General features: G+C 33.9%; 1 protein-coding gene across 2 annotated transcripts in view; it reads right to left on the bottom strand.

Annotated features, from left to right (window-relative positions):
- GRB2 (growth factor receptor bound protein 2) overlaps nt 1–19,565 on the bottom strand; it is a 97,827-nt gene that overhangs the window by 37,921 nt on the left and 40,341 nt on the right. The gene's annotated exons all lie outside the window — the stretch shown is intronic.

The raw sequence follows: 19,565 nt of genomic DNA, 5'->3' as shown, positions 1-19,565 counted from the left end.
GCTCTCATACACAAAACTCTTGAGTGGCTGCTTTCAAATGGAACTAAAAAGAGAATATTAACAAATACTGTGGTTACTCCATCTTTCCCCAGAGTTGGTAAGTAGTCTAAATTTGTATAGCCAACTATAACCTGTCAGTTATCAGGGTCACAGAAGACAAAATATCTTTTTTAATCTCTTGCTCAGCCCACATGGAACTGTGAAAGGAGAAAAGAAAGAACACCTTCAATATTCTATCAGGCATGAGGGGAAAAAAAAATATTCTTCCTGTTTACACCTCCCCCTCCCTCCCCAAAAAACTCCTTTAGGTATTAAACAGGAGAAACTACAAATAAAATGGCAGGTTTGTGAACAGCTAAAATAGCAAAATAAATAGGAACCAGATAGCAGTATATATAAATGCTTCTTCAGTTATATGATGCTATTTATGTCTTCTCTATACAGAGAGAAAACTACTTAAATCACTTGGTATCCAACAGCCAACCGTGAATGTTTCCCCAAAACTAATTTCCCTCTTGTTGCAGTCACTAGGCTAAAACATAAATCAGTAATATTTCCTCTCACCCACAAAATTAAGGAAAATTGAACTACAACAATAGAACAGAGTTTATTCAATTTATTTCTTGATAAAGATTCTATTTATTGGCCATAACTGTTGAAGCTTCTTGAATAAAAGATTTTGAACAAAGGTTCTGGAATTCCAATCATGCAATTTGGTTCCACCTGAACTTTCATCGCTGTTCAGGAACAGGTGCCAAGCATCAAATAAAATAAATTTATAGAAAAAAGGACATTTTTTTCCTTTGTTGGCTCTATTAAAAATTCCCAAGTGAATATGGATTTCATCATTATAGGTAAAAGTAAAAAAAAGAGAACCTCATTTATTAAGCATTTCAAATGAAATCTAAGTTTATGAAAAAGCTTTAAAAATTAAAAAACCTAGGGGCAGTTAAGTGGCACAATGGATAGAGCACTATCCCTGAAGTCAGGAATACCTGAGTTGAAATCTGGTCTTAGACACTTAACACTTCCTAGATGTATGATCCTGGGCAAGTTATTTAACCACAACTGCCTCAGCTAAAAAACCTAAAAAACAAAAAAAAAATTTAAAAATCCCTTTCCAAAGGAGGGGAGGAGATGGAACACACAATAACCCAATCTATCAGATCTTTGAATGCTGGAAACGTGAAAACACTAATTAACTCCACTTCTAAGATTCTTTTTGGTGAAATAATTCCAGGACAATTTCATATGGCACACTGCCTTGGATTGGAAAGCAGGTATTGGGTAGCAGTTGTTATAAAGACTGGGGGAGTCATTTATTCTACCTGTTCCCAAAACAGATTAGGTAGGCTAAGAAACACTTGAGGAAGGAGTTACTAACATCAGATTATAAAGAAAATACTTTTCACGTGTGATTAGAGAAAATTATATATGTGTGTGTGTGTGTGTGTGTGTGTGTGTATAAGTCCTTGTCTTTTGTGAATATTTTAATGACTTCACAATAAGAAAAAAGTCAGGTTAAAAGTACTATTAAAGTTCTTAAAATTTCTATTACCTATCTGATATGGTATAATTTCACTTTTACAAAATAAGTCTAATTTCCCCACCAATATTTACAGTCCCCACTAATTCCTGAAACTACACTGATTTTACTTGTTCAATAAGAGCTTAGAATTCCAATATTTAAAGGACACTTTCCAGTTTTACTTATTGTTTACACATGACACGCATGAAGTTTTCTCAATGACTGCTAAAGGACTGTCAAGGAGAATGTTAACAAAGTTGAGAAAAGTCTTGCAATAATGGTATTTCTGTCATAAAGACAACCACCAAAATTTCTAAGAGTCTTTTTTGAGGGGGAAAAAATGACTTGCCAGAATTCTTAGACAATCTATAGCTATTCTACAGAGACTGAATATTAAATTTAACACCAATTTTTTATTAAATTTTGATTTTTTATTGCTACCTTTTATTTTTATCTTTATTCCAAATATATTCCACTTCCTCTACCCAGTAAGCTAACCCTTATTTAAAAAATAAAACTTCAGTAAAACCTGCAAATTAATTGAACCTGACAGTAATATAATCTAACCCATCATTCTTCTACTTCTCCAATGATGTGAGAGAAACACATTTTTTTTCATCTCAAAGACCAGCTTCTACAAGGAAGATTCAAATGTAACATTAAGTCATCAGCAACAATCTACTAAGTATCAAGTACTGTGCTATGTACAAGGATACAAATGAAACAGTCTCTGATCTTAAGGAGCATACATTCTATTTCATCCAACTGATTGATACAGACCTCAAAAAAATCAAAGAAAGAAGAGATCTCCATCTTTCTCCCCACTTCCACTATGGTTCATAAATATTATGGAATAAAGAGATGCACAAGAAGATTTATATGAACTGATGTAAAGTAAAATAAGCAACACCAGGAAAATAACACAAATAATTGCTGTAATACTATAAATGGAAAGAAGAAACAACAAGGGAGGGGTGTATATATAGATTTGTGTACATATGAATACCTATATATATATACATAAAATATTAATATCATGACTTTACATGTAATAGCAAAAATAAAACAAAAAAAAAATACCCCACAACCCCACACCACCAGCAGTAACAGTATGCACACACGCACACGCGCGCGCGCACACACACACACACACACAACCTGGAAATGTTCAAACTCTGGAAAATAAGAGAGTTAATGATTATAATGCTATTAAAAATATGCATACAAGGAAATATGAAAATATCTAGGTAATGGAGAAAAACAGGTATATTATATCTTACTACTATCATCTGCAGGACCCTGAGTCATGTTGTATTTTAGCACAGCTTTGACTACCTAGGATAATGCAGTAAATCCAAGATATTCCCTTCATCCCAGACTGTTCTCTCATGATAGATTGGTGAGGAAGGTGGTGGAAGGTAGGAAGGGAGAAAGAACACGGTGTCTAAGCTGTATCACTGAGGAATAGTGACTGAGCCAGGATGGAACATGTTGGAATACATCATCCAGAATATGCAATCTCCTGCTCTTTCTTTCATCCCTTTTAAATCTCTATCTCTTTCTGTCTTTGCACTTTGCAGTTATAGGGGTTTTGAATATATGGGCTGTTGGGTTATCACTGGCTACTTTTTCTGCTTTGTGTTTCAGTACCTGAGTATAGGTGATCAAACAGCAATTATGAAAAATGGACTTTTGAGAAGTTTCTGACTACCTCCAGAGTTAAGAGATTTTTTTGGTAAGTTTCAGGTGGAGTTCTGAGGAGCCCACCAAGTAGCTACACTAGTGCTTCTTAGAGAAGATGACCAGTGACAAGAGAACAGACCGAAACTTTGCTTGCCAGAAGATTGAAGAAGCTATAACATAAGATCAAAGTGAAAAGCCATTTTAGCAGTTACCAAATGTCTTTGACTTGAGATTTTAAATATCTATCTCCTAGGAAATTAAAAGTGTAGTTACAAATTACTAGAATATTTCAGTTTCAGTCAATGAGCATTTGGGAGTCTTTTGTGAGTAACCAAGGGCAGCTAGGTGGTACCATGGACAGAGCACCAGCCCTGAAGTCAAGAGGACCTGAGTTCAAATTTGACCGCAGACACTCAACACTTCCTAGTTGTGTGACCCTGGACAAATCACTTAATCCCAACTGCCCCAGCCCTCCCCCACCCCCAAAGAAAAGGGGAAAAAAAATGAATAGCTGTCCTACATAAGATTATACTTGGTATACCTAGGGTTTTTTTTTTTTTTTTTTAACCTTTCTCCTTAGAGAAAGGGGCCCAGTAGACTGGACCTGGAGTAAAGAAGTCTTGAGTTCAAATCTGACCTCATAAAAGTAATAGCTGTGTGACCATGGGCAAGTCACTTAACCTCTGTCTGCCTCAGATTCCTCAACTATAAATTGAACATAATAACACTGATCTTGTGAGGTTGTTATAAAGATCAAATGATATAATATTTGTAAAACTGCTCAAGGCACATTGAAACCACTTTATAAATCCATTCCTTCCCCATTTCCCTTTTTGGTAACTTTCTAAATATGAGCAGCTTTAAGTGATTCTTCCTAAGGGTCTATAGTGTGAGTATAAAGACCTAGAGAATTCAAGGAGACAAAGAGTAGAACTTGACTCCCCCAGAACCTGATTGGCCTGGGGTCAGAGTTAGAGGCTCTTTAAGAAAGAAAGGGTGAGCACCTCATGCCCTAGACCTAGGAATGAATTATGTTTTGTTTTACCTTTCTGAATTGTCACTTAACATCTGTGTGATCTAGACAAGTTGCAATTAACGTAATGATTAGACATTTCCTCATCTATAAAAGGGGAAGGGAGGACTCAGTGATAGCTAAGGTTTCATCAGTTCTCTCAAGTTACCTTAGTTCCTCAATCTTTTGACCTTTTTTTTCCACCAAAACCTCACATTTCTTCAGCATCTGACACTGCTGATTATTGTTGTTTCTGGTACTCTTTTCTATAACAGTTTTCATGACACTTTTCTTTTGATCTCTAGATAAAAGAACCTGCTCAATTATTCATTCCCCCTTTCAATCTTCTTCAATAATCTGTCATTTATATCATAGTACCTAAATGTTGAACTCCCAGGTTCTGGCCAAAGTCATCTTCACTTCTTTTGGTACACTGTTTCACTTGGTGACTTCATTAGTTTTTAAGAGTTTAATTGACATCTTTATGCAGTTGACTTCCAGATTTATATATCTAGTTAGATGTCCAGTAAGCATCTTGAACCCAAAACAAACTTTTTACTATCTTCCTCTTCATACATTCTCTATTTTGATTAAGAGTATCAGTATCATCATCATCATCATCATCATCATCCATCCTCCTTTCCATCTCCCAAGTATGTGACCTGAGGGTTTTTCTCAACATTCCACATATTTATTCAGTTGCCAAATGCTGATATTTCTATCTTTATAATATCTTTCTCATTTGTTGTCTTCTCATTACTTACAGAAGCCACCATGATTCTTCAGGCCCTTATCACCCTTTACCTATACAGTAGCTCCTTAACTGATCTTTCTCTTCAAAATTTTTGTTTCTAAATCATATTCCGCACAGCTGCCAAAATGATTTTCTTAAATCTCTCCTTTTCATTAAATTCCAGTAGCTCCCTAATGTCCAAAGGATCATATATAAACTTCTACTTGCCATTTAAAGCCCTATACAACCCGACCCCAATCTAGCCTTCCAGACGTTATACAGTATTCTGATCTCTGTGCCTTAGCACTCACTAATGATGCTATCTCTCCAAAACTCAGCTCAAGTGTCAACTTCTTAACACCAAAGCCTTTGCTGTTCCTAGAGGTCCTTCCCCTCCTATCACTTTACAATTATTCTGAATACACTTATGTATACATACATCTTTAACACAATGTAAACAAACTCTTCCAAGGCAGGGACTATTTATAATTTGCATTCCACGATTACCTGCCCTAACAAAGGGCCTGAAACAAATTAGGTACTTGGTTAAGTGCTTATTTATTCACTAAGAATACTACAATTTTAAGTGATATAAAGTGAATTCACCAAAACCAAATTACTAACAACTATATAAAACTAAGTCAAAAGAGGAAAAATAAGTACCAGAACTTCACCTTGACTTTTAAAGAGACACAGAGTACTTTCTATTAATTCATATAGTTCTATTTTCTTAAATTTAAGTATTTTTATTTCATTATTTGTCTTTGTTAATAGTGATCAAGTTCACAATTGAAAACTTAAAAAAAAAAATTGAACAAGGTCCCAGCTGTGGGAAAGGAAAAAAAAAAAAAAAAAGAAATGACATAAAAGTTTTTAAGTACTTTAAAAAAAAAAAAAAAGAAAAAAATAACTTACCACAAAGGAAGCCTTTAGAGTGATAGCTCAGTTGACACTTCAACGTTTCTGAAGCTAATTTAGCTATAGTAGCAAAGCCATTGCTTGGGACCTTTGAACAGTTCTACCATTTCGTAGGCTAAGACATTGGGTAAGCTGACAGTGGAAGGGGACAGGTGGGAGTGAGCACACCTGCAGATGAACAATGAAGAGAGCTGGGGGGTGGGGTGGTAGTATGAGTTAGAGGGTAGTGGCAGAGATGTAAAAAAAGAAAGAAAAAAAGAAAAAGAAGAAGAAAAAAGAAAAAGAAAAGAGCATCAATACAACATTAAAATACGCAGAAGAAAACAAAAAGACATTCAGAGGGTGGCACAAATATGGCAATTTTGTTAATACTTTGTTTAATATATATATATTTAAAACTGTACATAACAGTTCATATACAATCTTTTTGATTTGAATACTGAAATACGTTTGTTGATGATTAAGTTCATGATTAAAATGTTTTAACTATAGTGCACTATAGTTTCTATATTATAGAAAGAGGAAAGGGATGTATTTGAAAATGAACGTGAAATAAAAACAAAAGGCATCAATAAAATTAAATACTTCTGTCTTTCTCTCCCTCCCCTTCCCTCTCTTTTCCTTCCCTCCTCCAGCAACGAAGACAAGTAACAATCTATAGGCCTGATCTAAAAATGGCAGTCCAATTAGAGTTGCTAAAGAATAGGTATTAGATCTTACACTCTGTTAAATGGGAACTAAGTTCCCAATGATTCATGCAAAATTCAATTCTGTTATTAATACAATTTCATAGTCCTTCAAGCCACTATATTTTAACCTTTAACTTTAAAATTCAATTTGATTTTTCTAGCCTCATTGGAACCTCTCAGCAGGATGCCTATTCCACCTTCCACCCTAGAGTTCCTTGCAAAAATGAATTCAAGACTACCACCAAAACTCAGGATCAACTCCTGAGACAAGATATTATTTAGTTATCAGAGATAATCTGATTTAGAGTCTACAATTTAGCCCACAAAGAGAACAAGTTACATCTACCTGGGAAGATTCATAACTATTCTATTTTTAGATTTCCAGGTAATATTTTCAAGAAAACTATCTACTTATAAATAATATTTACTTATCCTTCCTTACATGTACATATTTTATAAATAATTTAAAACTTTTCAATTAAAATTTTTTTTTCAAAACCAACACCTACACATGATGGAAGCATTTTAAGAAAAGTCAGTATGATACAGAAAGGAACAGCAATGAACTTTAGTACTCAGAAGATCTAGTTTTCAACTCCACTCGGCCATTAATTAGCTATATGACCTTGGGCAAACTGTTTATCAAAGTCTCAGTATCCTCTGTAAAATGAGGGAGTTGGATTATCTCTGCAGTTTCTAAGCTCTAACATTTTATGATCCACCATTGCTTTCAAGTTAAAAGTTAAAAAATAAATTTAAAAAATAAAGTGGATAAAAACTATATGGAAGGAAGGAGCAGGTTGCTTTCTTGCAGAAGGTTGTACTTGCTTCCAGAGGCCTGTCTGTAGCAGATAGTTTAGGCATTTCAAATTGGTAAGTATAAAGGAATTTTTCCTTGTAGTTTTATAATCATAGGATTTAGAATGGCAAAAATTATTTTATCCAGTTCCAGTTTGGGAAAGAGTTGTTGATTTAGACTCCAAATCCAGCTTTCAAATTGCAGAATGGAGAAGAGGAGTTGAGGCAGAAGCTTCTGATGGTGTCATTAATAGACCAACAGGCAGAGGGTTCTATATCTAGTCCTTTACCATTTCATAAATAAGGAAACAGGCCACAGTGAAATTATTTGCCACCTATGAAGAGAAGGTAATAGGTGGTAATAGGTTAGATTTAAATATAGTCCTGGTGACTACAAATATTGTTTTTTCTACTGTACTATCATACTTGGAGGAACTGAAAAACTGATTTTCAAAATTATTTACTTATGTACAAAATGGTCCTTGATCTGAGTTTTAAAGGAAACCAGGGATTAGCAGAAGGAGAGGTGAGAAAAGAACATTCTAAGCATAGAAGACAGTCAATGCCAAGGCACACAGATATAAGTGAGGAAGTTTCAAAGAACATTAGGATGGGATCAGTCTGTAAAGAGCTTTAAAACCAGAGAAGATTCTATCAGTCCTAGAGGAAAAAAAAAGAGATACAATTTACTGAATAAGGGATGATATGACTGGACTTGAGCTTTAGGGAAATTAATTATTTTTGCTGTTTTAAAAAATGGAAAAATTGGAAAAAATTAGAAGCAGAAGTGAAAAGTAATGAAGGCCTGAACAAGGATGATAGCTCTTCTAGGAATGGAGAGAAAAAAAATGTAGCAATAGAAATGACAAAAGTGGAGAAAAAATAAACAACCAACATTTTTTTTTTTTAAAAAAGGACTTATGATTTCTTCAGTATGTGCATTCCTCCACCAATGAATACTATAATCTATCCTATGTAATTTGATGGGAGAATTGAAATGGTAAAAAGAATATGCCTTTTTTCTATATTTTTCTATATTTTGCTACAGGCAAACCTGTGCAAGGGATTTTTTTCCCCCAATACCTCCAACATACCAAAGAACACATGACCTGTTGAGATAATTCTTCTCTCTCATAAACTTTCCAATCCACCTTCTTTTAGAGCATTCATTCCTCTGATGATTTGGCTGTCATATGTATTCTCATCTTGCACATGTTATAGTCTATTCACACCATCCATTTTCCTCTCTGAATGAAATTCATTTTTAATACAAGACTGAATTGTTATATGATCGCTAGCATTATAATACTAGAATTAAGGTTTCAAAAAAATAAAAAATAAAAAGCAGACCTTTGATGTGGGAGAAATCTGGGGTCATTAAAAAGCCTTTACAATTTCCTAAAGGCAAGTCAGCTCACTCTACTCCCCTAGCTTAATTCTGGGTTCAAACAACACTGAATCTATACTATTCATATATTCTGATGGACAGGATCTAAAATATCTTGCCTAAATGTTTGTTTTTTTAAAAATCTGAAGAGTAAGACATTATCCATTTGATTTTTCCCACATGGATAATTTCCCCCTCATGGTAAAAATTTTTATAGTAGTCTCTTAAATGTCTTCCAGGAGTCTCTTAAATGTAAAAAGTACTTGATATAATAAACACAAAGTTATGTCAAAACAGAATAGGGGAGGAACTGAGGAAGGAAGAGGGAATACAAGAGTCTACACCACCCACAATGCAAATGCTTTTACATATATATGCCTATTTTCTTTCTTAGTTGATACGAATGATCAATTTAAACAAGCTTATTGATTATAGCATTCCAGGAATCTTAAAAAAAATTTCCAAGTACCAATTGGAAGCACCTTGTAGGAAGAGGACCTTTAAGGTGGCATTCTGCTCCAATAAATCAGATGTTTTGTTATAATAATAAAATAAGCAAAATGGGAACTTACATTCTCATAGTCCTATTATGTGATATACTGTGAAACTGTATTTTCTACTGAAACCCTCATCAAGGATATCCTTAATTAATATATAGATTAGATAAATTCTTACTAAGATATTTATATAGCTAGGAAAGTAGGTAATTTAATGTTCTCTTTGCCATCTTTTTAGGTATTAGATTCCCCATCACACACACACATTTCATCTTCTCCCCTAGAAATCAATTGTTCAGGGTTTTTACAAGTATGTTATTTTCAGCACAGAACTTCTTTATGTAGATTTTGTCTAATACAGCTGCTTTTCTCATTTCTGTTTTCCATAATGCCCGTTATATAACCATATCACAGTTAAGACTACTGATGTGTTCCTTCAGCCCTTGATGATGAAAATTCACTATAAAAACCTATGAAACTACTACTACATCAAAGATTACTTCAGGTAACTTAATAAGGCAAAAACAAATCTTCTCTGAGGTTTCATAGAACACCAAACAAAAATGGCAAAAGATGGAACTAGTCAATGTTGGTAGGGCTATAGGAAGAAAAACATACTAGTACTCTACTATAGCTAGTCTAACCATTCTGGAAAGAAATTTTAAAACATGCTACAACCCAAGTAACTAAAATGTCCAAATCTTTGACCTAAAGAATGCACTGTTTCTTATATACATCAAAGAAGTCAATGAGCAAAGTCCAAATACAATAAATATTTATAGAAACACTTTTTGAAATAGCAGAAAAGAGAGTGAAAAAAATTTGTTGTGTAGTAGTCATGTAATAGCTAAACAAATTGTGATATAACAATGTAATGGAATATTACTGCATTGTAATGAATAATGAATATTAAGATTTCAGAAAAGCATGGACATACATATAACTGATTCAACAAAATGCAAATAGAACAGGAAAACACTATGTACAATTAATTAAGAAGCATTTAGTTTAAGTTCCCCTTATGCATGAGGTACTTTGCCACAGCTGGTTATACAAAAACAAAAACAAATTAAAAAAAAAAAAAAGAGAGAGATAAAAGATCTTCCACTCAAGGATTTTATGTCTAGTTTGTGAAGATAGAGAGATGAAAATGTAATAAGTTTTGACAGGAAAACAAGTCCTAATTTTGAAAGTGATGTTTGATAGGGAAATAAATTAAAAATTACTCTACATGTATAACCAATATTAAATTGCTTGCTATCTTGGAGAGGGGAGAGGTAAAGAGGGAGAGATTTTTAAAAATTTTGGAACCCCAAATCTTACAAAAATTAAACGCATGATTTATTTTTATTTATTTATTCATTCATTCATTCATTCATTCATTTATTTAAAATAACTTTTTATTGATAGAACTCATGCCAGGGTAATTTTTACAGCATTATCCCTTGCATTCACTTCTGTTCCGATTTTTCCCCTTCCTTCCCTCCTCCCTTCCCCCAGATGGCAAGCAATCCTTTACATGTTGAATAGGTTATAGTATATCCTGGATACAATATATGTGTACAGAACCGAACAGTTTTCTTGTTGCACAGGGAGAACTGAATTCAGGAGGTATAAATAATCCAGGAAGAAAAACAAAAATGCAAGCAGTTTATATTCATCTCCCAGTGTTCTTTCTTTGGGTGTAGCTGCTTCTGCCCATCTTTGTTCAATTGAAACTGAATTAGCTCTTTTTATCGAAGAGATCCACTTCCATTAGAATACATCCTCAAAATTTATGACCAAAGAAGAACTAGAGATCACTATTGACCACAACATAGAAAATTTTGATTATATCAAACTGAAAAGTTTTTGTACAAACAAAACAAATGCAAACAAGATTAGAAGGGAAACAATAAACTGGGAAAACATTTTTACAATCAAAGGTTCTGATAAAGGTCTCATTTCCAAAATATATAGAGAACTGACCCTAATCTATAAGAAATCAAACCATTCTCCAATTGATAAATGGTCAAAGGATATGAACAGACAATTCTCAGATGAAGAAATTGAAACTATTTATAGACATATGAAAATATGCTCCAAATCATTATTAATCAGAGAAATGCAAATTAAGACAACTCTGAGATACCACTACACACCTGTCAGATTGGCTAGAATGACAGGGAAAGATAATGGGGAATGTTGGAGGGGATGTGGGAAAACAGGGACACTGATACATTGTTGGTGGAACTGTGAACACATCCAGCCATTCTGGAGAGCAATTTGGAACTATGCTCAAAAAGTTATCAAGCTGTGCATACCCTTTGATCCAGCAGTGTTTCTACTGGGCTTATACCCCAAAGAGATACTAAAGAAAGGAAAGGGACCTGTAGGTGCCAAAATGTTTGTGGCAGCCCTGTTTGTAGTGGCTAGAAGCTGGAAAATGAAAGGATGTCCATCAATTGGAGAATGGTTGAGTAAATTGTGGTATATGAACGTTATGGAATATTATTGTTCTGTAAGGAACGACCAGCAGGATGAATACAGAGAGGACTGGCGAGACTTACATGAACTGATGCTGAGTGAAATGAGCAGAACCAGGAGATCATTATATACCTCAACAATGATACTGTTTGAGGATGTATTCTGATGGAAGTGGACCTCTTTGATAAAGAGAGCCTTAATTGATCAAAGATGGACAGAAGTAGCTACACCCAGAGAAAGAACACTGGAAATGAATATAAACTGCTTGCATTTATGTTTTTCCTCCCGGGTTATTTATACCTTCTGAATTCAATTCTCCCTGTGCAACAAGAAAACTGTTCAGTTCTGCACACATATATTGTATCTAGGATATACTGCAACCCATTCAACATGTAAAGGACTCTTGCCATCTGGGGGAAGGGGTGGAGAGAGGGAGGGGAAAAATCGGAACAGAAATGAATGCAAGGGATAATGCTGTAAAAAATTACCCTGGCATGCGTTCTATCAATAAAAAATTATTAAAAAAAAAAAAAAAAAGAATACATCCTCAAACAATATCATTGTTGAGGTATATAATGATCTCCTGGTTCATTTCACTTAGCATCAGTTCATGTAAGTCTCTCCAATCCTCTCTGTATTCATCCTGCTGGTCGTTCCTTACAGAACAATAATATTCCATAACGTTCATATACCACAATTTACTCAACCATTCTCCAATTGATGGGCATCCATAAACGCATGATTTAAAAAAAAAAAAAAAAAAAAGAATACTTCAATTGAGTCCTGAAGAAAAAAAAAAAAAAAACGCTAGGAATTCTTAAAAAAAGGGGGGAAGGGCAGTTTGGTTAGGACATGGTATATTTTAGGAATGCAAGTCATGTAGAAAAGCAGAACAATTCACATGGAAAGGCATATTGGGACCAAGTTGTGAAATGTTTTAATTGTCCAGCATAGGAGTTATTTTTGTTCTGGGATACAAAAGGGAACTACTAGAACTAATTGAGTTTATTGAGTGAAGGGAGTGACATTGTAGAGCTGCTTTTTAAGAAAATCAATATAGCAGCTGTGTGAAAGACAGAATGGAAAAAGAAGAAAATTAAAGTCAGAAAACTAATTAGAAAGATGAGGGTAAGGAGTTAGGTGAAAGATATAAAAGTGAGAACCAGGGTGGTACACATTTGAGTAGAGAAAAGGATAGACTGGAAAAGGTATTGTGGACATAGAAAAGACTCAGAAACTGAATAGATATGCTAGAGTGAGAGAAAGTGAGGAATCAAGGTCAACACAGGAGTTAGTTTCCTAGGTGATTAGAAAATTATGATGACATGCTTGAATGAAGCAGGGAATTTTAAAGGTTTGAGAGAAAAGATTAATCTCAGTTTCTGATACATTGATATGCCTGTGATACAACCAGTTCAAAATGTTTAATGATCAGATTGGCCTACATAACAGAAAAAGAAAATGACAAATATGAATGTGGGAAAATTGAAACACTAAAGCACTGTTGGTGGATCTGTGAACCGATCCAACAGATCTGAAGAGTAATTTGAACTATATAAAATTTTGTATACCCTTTGACCCAGCAATACCACTCCTAAGTCAATAATCTAAAGATCTTTTTTTTAAAAAGGAAAGAAAAGGGGAAAAAACGAAACATAAGTGATTGCAAGGGATAATGTCGTGTAAAAATTATCCTGGCATGGATTCTGTCAATACAAAGTTATTATTAAATAAAATAAAATTAAAAAAAAAAAAAAGGAAAGAAAAGGAAAGGAAAGGAAAGGACCTATGTACATAGCAGCACTTTTTGTGGCAGCAAATAATTAGAAATTGAGAGAAGGCCCATCAACTGGGGAATGGCTCAACAATTTGTGGTACATAATTGTGATATAATACTATTGTGCTATAAGAAATAATGACCAGGATGTTTTCAGAAAAGATCTGGAATTATGTGAATTGATGCAAAAAGAAGTGAGCAGACCCAGAACACTGTACAATGTAGCAATATTGTACAATAATTAACTGAATGACTTGGCTATTCTCAACAATACAAAGATCCAAGGTAATTCTAATGAAAAATGCTACCTATCTCTAGAGAAAGAATTGATGAAAATTGAATGCAGATTAAAGCATACCTTTTTTAAAAAAAAAACTTTATTTTTTTAGGAATTTTTGTTGGTTTTTCTTTTACAAAATGACTAATATGGAAATGTTTTGCACCCATTATTATAACCTTTGTTAAATTTCTCACTTTCTTAATGAGAAAGAGGGATGGGAGAGAATTTGGATCTCAAAATTATAAAAAACAACGATAAAAACTGCTTTTCCATGTAATTGGGGAAAAAAAATTGAATATTAAAATTGTTTTTAAAAAATGTTTGAAACTTCTGAGCCTGGAGTTCAGGAGACTAAAGCTGGAAAGAGATCTGGGAGGCATCATTATGGGAATAAAATTTAAATCTATGCCAGCAGAAGGGGTTAACAAGAGACAGATTATAGGAAAAGGAGACAAGGATGCAGAATAGAGTTTTAAGATATGACTAAAGTCAGGGAGGGCATATTTTGGATAATGATTCAGCAAAAGAAAGTGAAAAGAAGTAGTCACATGAAGGAGGAGAGAATCAAGAAACAATAATGGGCAACACTGAATAATGCCAATGATACAGGGTAGTCAAAAAGGAAGAGGTCTGAGTAAGTCACCAGATTTGGCAATTAGATATTATTGATGACTTTGAAAAGGGCATTTTCAATTGAGTCTTGAAGATGGAAGACAGACTGTAGAAACATAAAGACACCTTTTTTTTCCAAGTAATTTGGTTTACCAACATCTTTCATAGATGTCCCTTTCTCTTCTCTAGCACTCTTTACCACCTTGGTGTACTGTGGTTGTTGACCATTTTATCCAACAAGATTTTATTTTATCAAGAACAACAATATAAAAGGAAACATTAAAAAGCTAACTATAATGACCTAGAAAAAAATAACAAAGTTCATATGGAAAAACAAAAGGTCAAGAATTTCAAGGGAATTAATGAAAAAAAAAAATCAAATGAAGGTGGCCTCGCTGTACCAGATTTAAAATTATATTATAAAGCGGCAGTTACCAAAACCATTTTCTATTGGCTAAGAAAGAGATTAGTTGATCAGTGGAATAGGTTAGGTTCAAAGGACAAAACAGTCAATAACTTTAATACTCTAGTGTTTGACAAACCCAAAGACCTCAGCTTTTGGGATAAGTACTCACTGTTTGACAAAAATTGCTGGGAAAATTGGAAACTAGTATGGCAAAAACTAGGCATTGACCCACACTTAACACCGTACACCAAGATAAGGTCAAAATGGGTTCATGACCTAGGCATAAAGAATGAGATTATAAATAAATTAGAGGAACACAGGATAGTTTACCTCATACCTGTGGAAGAGGAAGGAACTTATGATCAAAGAAGAACTAGAGATCATTACTGATCACAAAATAGAAAATTTTGATTATATCAAATTTAAAAAGGTTCTGTACAAACAAAACTAATACAGACAAGATTAGAAGGGAAATAATAAACTGGGCAAACATTTTTACAGTCAAAGGTTCTGATAAAGGCTTCATTTCCAAAATATATAGAGAATTGATTCTAATTTATAAGAAATCAAGACATCCTCCAATTGATAAATGGTCAAAGGATATGAACAGGCAATTCTCAGACAAAGGAATTGAAACTATTTCTAGCCATATGAAAAGATGCTCCAAGTCATTATTAATCAGAGAAATGCAAATTAAGACAACTCTTGAGATACCACTACACATCTGTCAGACTGGCTAGAATGACAGGGAAAGATAAAGTGGAATGTTGGAGGGGATGTGGGAAAATAGAGACACTGCTACATTGTTGGTGGAATTATGAATACATCCAACCATTCTGGAGAGCAATTTGGAACTATGCTCAAAAAGTTATCAAACTGTGTATACCCTTTGATCCAGCTGTGTTACTACTGGGCTTATATCCCAAAGAGATCTTAAAGAAGGGAAAGGGACCTGTATGTGCAAGAATATTTGTGGCAGCCCTCTTTGTAGTGGCCAGAAACTGGAAACTGAGTAGATGCCCATCAATTGGAGAATGGCTGAATAAATTGTGGTTTATGAATATTATGGAATATTATTGTTCAGTAAGAAATGACCAACAGGATGATTTCAAAAAGGCCTGGAGAGACTTACGAACTGATGCTGAGTGAAATGAGCAGGACCAGGAGATCATTATATACTTCAATAACAATAGTATATGATGATCAATTCTGATGGACCTGGCCATCTTCAGCAATGAGATGAACCAAATCAGTTCCAATGGAGCAGTAATGAACTGAACCAGCTATACCCAGTGAAAGAACTCTGGGAGATGACTAAGAACCATTATATAGAATTCCCAATCCCTATATTTTTGCCCACCTGCATTTTTGATTTCCTTCATAGGCTAATTGTACACTATTTCAGAGTCTGATTTTTTTTTGTACAGCAAAATAATGGTCTGGACATGTATATTTAATTTGTATTTTAACATATTTAGCATGTATTGGTCATCCTGTCATCTAGGGGAAGGAGTGGGGGGAAGGAGGGGAAAAATTGGAACAAAAGGTTTGGCAATTGTCAATGCTGTAAAATTACCCATGCATATAACTTGTAAATAAAAAGCTATTAAATCATAAAAATCAATCAATCAATCATGTTACTCAAAAAAAAAAGCTAACTGTAAAATCAGGATGGTGAATTATTTGAGTAGATAGGCTCAAAAAGATGCTGCAGAGGTGAAAAGACTTAGTAACTGAACAGACAGGTGTGGTAGAGTAAGGAATAAAGACTAACATATAAATTAAGATCCTGGCTAACTGGAAGATTGATGGTGACCTCAAATAAAGTAGGGAATTTTAAAAGTGAGGTACACCTGAAAGACTAGCTATAAAGAATGTATCTATCATGCCCACCAATTGGGAAATGGCTGAATAAGATTTGGTATATGAAAGTAATGCAACATTATTGTTCTATTTTTAAAAATTGATGAACAAGCTGATTTTAGAAAGGCCTGGAAAGATTTACACAAACTGATGCTAAACAAAACAAATAGAACCAGAAATATATTGTATACTTTTACAGCAAGACTGTGCGATGATCAACTATGAAAGAATTGGTTCAGTGATCAAAAACAATCACAACAAATTTTGAAAACAAAATGCGAAAAAGAAAAAAAATTAATGTATTTACCTCTTTTCTTTGTAATGGAGGAAGGAAGATATGCAAGTAAAACACTTAATATTATGTAAAACTTGGTTGTCTGCTGAATTATTTTCCCCCCTCTTTTTTATTCTGTTGAAAAGAATGACTTCAGGGAGGTGGAGGGTGGGAATGGAGAAGGAAGATAATACTTAGTGATGTAAAAACAAATAACATCAGTAAAAACTGGAATTCAAAACCAAGGCTTTTTTCCCAGATTCTTCTCCTACCTTCCTTTCCTTTGCAATCACATTGCACTTACAAATATTTTATATATCTTATATGTACAACTTTTTCGCATGTTATCTCCCCCATTAAGATGTGAAATCTTTGAGGGACAGATCTTATTACCACAGTGCCTGGGACATAGTAAGTGTTTAATACATTGACTGACTATTCCTTTCCATTTTCATCTTTTAAATGTCCTTGGAATTATTTTGCTTCACTGAATCTCTTTCAAAGGTTTCTTTAAAACTCATTTTATGGATCTATTGCTTGTTTTATGATGTAATACTTCTCAGTATATATCATTATACTTCTCTTACATTTTTGTTACAAGACCTCTAAATTTAGGAAGCTATATATTAGCAATGACCTCTATTAATACCGATCAAAACCTAAGCAAATTATAGTCTTAGAGAAAAGTAAAAGGAGCTACAGAAGTTTACTGAGTAGCAGAGTGAAATGGTCAGATTTGCAGTTTATGAAAATCAATTTGACAGCTTTGAAGAATTAACACTTAGGGACTAGCCCAAGGTCACAAATCCATTATATGTCAGAAGTAGGACTTAAACCCTGGTCTTGAAAATTATTAAGGCTAGCTCTCATTGTCTGCTACATCAAATCTGAAAGATTTTAATAAAAATGTTTATTTTCTATGCCTTTGATTTCCAAACGAAGAAGCAAACTACACTGAGATCTGAGTCCTATTATAAAAATTAAAGATGTGTCCTGCAGAATACAAGCTCCATCAAAGGAAGACCTAAATCTCCCTGGAAGAATCAAAACAGAGAAAGTTTTAAATTCCTCAAAAAGGGCAGAATTAGATCATTAGAGTTTATAAGTCAAGGAAAGAGTAGTATGTCTTTTCATGAATCAAATGAAGAGAACTTATCTTTTGCTTATTATAGAACACACTCAAAGAGATAGTGTCTAGAGGACATTAATATTGATCCCTTTCAAGATTTCTAAAAATCACAACTGGAATTGTGAATTTCTGTTTTACAATTACTATGACATATGACTTTATAGTAATAAAACTATTTGGAGATGGTAAAGTCTTCTGATTTAGAAGGAAAGTTAATCAAGTCAATAAGCATTTATTTAGAACTTAACACATACCAGAAATTATGCTAAGTATGGGATACAAAAAAGGGGCAAAAAACAGTCTCCTGCTCCCCCCTCAAATAAGACTATTTGGAGAGGGGAGAGGACTCTGATTTAGAAGGAAGCTTAGTCAAGTCAATAATTATTTATTAAGAACATACACACACACACACACACAGAGGAGATATTGGAAGTTATGTTAGAGGAATAGCTATCTCATCTCCCTTAGCATTAAGGAGGATAAATTAAAGTTTGTAGAAAGTACAATTTTAACTGAGTCCTGAAAATAGTCAGTACATGGAGATATATAGATAATAGGGAGAAATCTAATCAAAGGGGACAATAAATCATGAATAAACATTTATTAATCAATAAAAAGACACAAAACTGAAAGATGAAATTTCTTGAACAAAAAACAGAAAAGAAGGCAGTATTACTTAATTGTAAAGTAAACAGTAGGAAGTAAGGTTTAAGAAAACTGGAAAGGAAGGAGAAGGCTATATTAGGAAGGGCATTGATATCCTAGCAAGGGATTTTATATTTGATCCTGGAGATGACAGGGAACCATTAACGCGTCCTGATGTGGTCAGAACTGGACTTTAGGAAACTCAATTTCACATCAGAGTGAAGGATGGTTTTGAGTGAGGAAAGACTTGAAGCAAGAAGACCAATCAGAAGATTATTTCAATTGTCCAAATATGAGGTGATAATAGCTTGCACCAGGATGAAAGTATTATCAGGAGAGAAGGGGACAAATAAAATGTCATGAAAGTAAAAATAATAGTATTTAACAATCGGCTATAGGGAATAGAGAGAAAAAGATAAAGTGAGAAACACAGAAGATGACAAGTGAAAATTATATGTCCTTAGTAATAACTGTATAATTAGAAGGGATTATAGATAAGTTTCATTTTTTAACATGCTATATTTAGATATCTCAAATGCATTTGTAGATGAAAGACAAAGTCAGGAAAGAACTTCTAGTTAGATAAAGAGATCTAAGAATCACATGCACAGAAATGATAATTGAATACATGAGTTGATGAAATCACCAAGTAGCACAGGGTAAGAAGAATGTCCTAAACAGAGCTTGAGGGGAAGAAGGGCTGAAGTTAGGAAGGCATAGTTAGGTGCTGTGAGACAGATGAAGATCAAGCAAAAGTGACTGCAGAGTAGTCAAAAAAAAAAAAAAAAAAAAGGAAAACCAGAGAAAGCAGTGTTACTAAAACAAAAGAGGGTATTGAGGAGAAGCAGAATGGTCAACAATGTCAAAA

The sequence above is a fragment of the Antechinus flavipes genome, chromosome 4, assembly GCF_016432865.1.
Source record: "Antechinus flavipes isolate AdamAnt ecotype Samford, QLD, Australia chromosome 4, AdamAnt_v2, whole genome shotgun sequence".
Taxonomy (NCBI): domain Eukaryota; kingdom Metazoa; phylum Chordata; class Mammalia; order Dasyuromorphia; family Dasyuridae; genus Antechinus; species Antechinus flavipes.
The sequence above is the reverse complement of the archived record's forward strand: the minus strand, read 5'-3'. Positions and strand labels throughout refer to the sequence as shown.